At 29.5% G+C, this 723-nt stretch overlaps 1 long non-coding RNA gene across 1 annotated transcript; it reads right to left on the bottom strand.

Moving 5' to 3' along the window:
- Positions 1 to 296: 296 nt before the first annotated feature.
- LOC140966245 (uncharacterized) lies at positions 297 to 703 on the bottom strand. Its single transcript, XR_012173287.1, has 3 exons — positions 649 to 703; positions 496 to 564; positions 297 to 398 (listed from the first exon to the last, which is right to left on the bottom strand). It is a non-coding gene; the product is annotated as an uncharacterized lncRNA (long non-coding RNA).
- Positions 704 to 723: the final 20 nt, after the last annotated feature.

Below are 723 nucleotides of genomic sequence, written 5' to 3'. Positions count from 1 at the left end.
TATATATACACACAAGATTTTATTTTTATAAGTTATTGTCATTTTCAATGTTGCAAACACTTGTTGCTAAGTTGACTCTGTTTTATAATTTCTACATTTAAATAATCATTTTTCTATGCAAATTCCAATCAATTAATAAAGACAATATATTACAATTCATGATTTAACTCTCCACGAATTGAATTACAAAATTTTTCTAGATAATCTAATTCTATTTTTAAAGACAAAAACATAGACTATAAACATTGTTAATTCTATCCAAATCATAATAATTAAATCTGACAAGTCTATTCCAAAACCGCCTACACCATGATAATGTGGCGTTCTTCAATACTCGGACGAGGTGAACTTTGAAGGACATCTGAATAGCTTAAAAATGGTCGGACGAAGCAGCAACTCTGCAATATAATATTGTAGAGATCGAATATATCAAACTTGGTTAATTTTGATTTAGAATTTAAATAGTTTTTAGGATAAAATTTTTAAAAACAAAACCTGGAAAAAAGGGTGTCTAAGAGCTTCTATCGCCGTAGGTCTCTTGGATGGATCCCAAGAACAAAGAGACTATATTTAGCAGGAAAAAACTTGTGAGATTGAGAAATATAATCTTAAAAACAAATATGATCATATCAAAAATGTTTGCCTTACTTTAATAAGATCAATTGCGTCCTTGCTAACGCCTGGTATCGATGCTGAAAAGTGGTCGATACCAGAAACCTAATA

The sequence above is a fragment of the Primulina huaijiensis genome, unplaced genomic scaffold, assembly GCF_012295235.1.
Source record: "Primulina huaijiensis isolate GDHJ02 unplaced genomic scaffold, ASM1229523v2 scaffold203037, whole genome shotgun sequence".
NCBI classification, from domain to species: Eukaryota; Viridiplantae; Streptophyta; class Magnoliopsida; order Lamiales; family Gesneriaceae; genus Primulina; species Primulina huaijiensis.
Note: the sequence above shows the minus strand (reverse complement) of the source record. Positions and strands in the feature narration are given on the sequence as shown.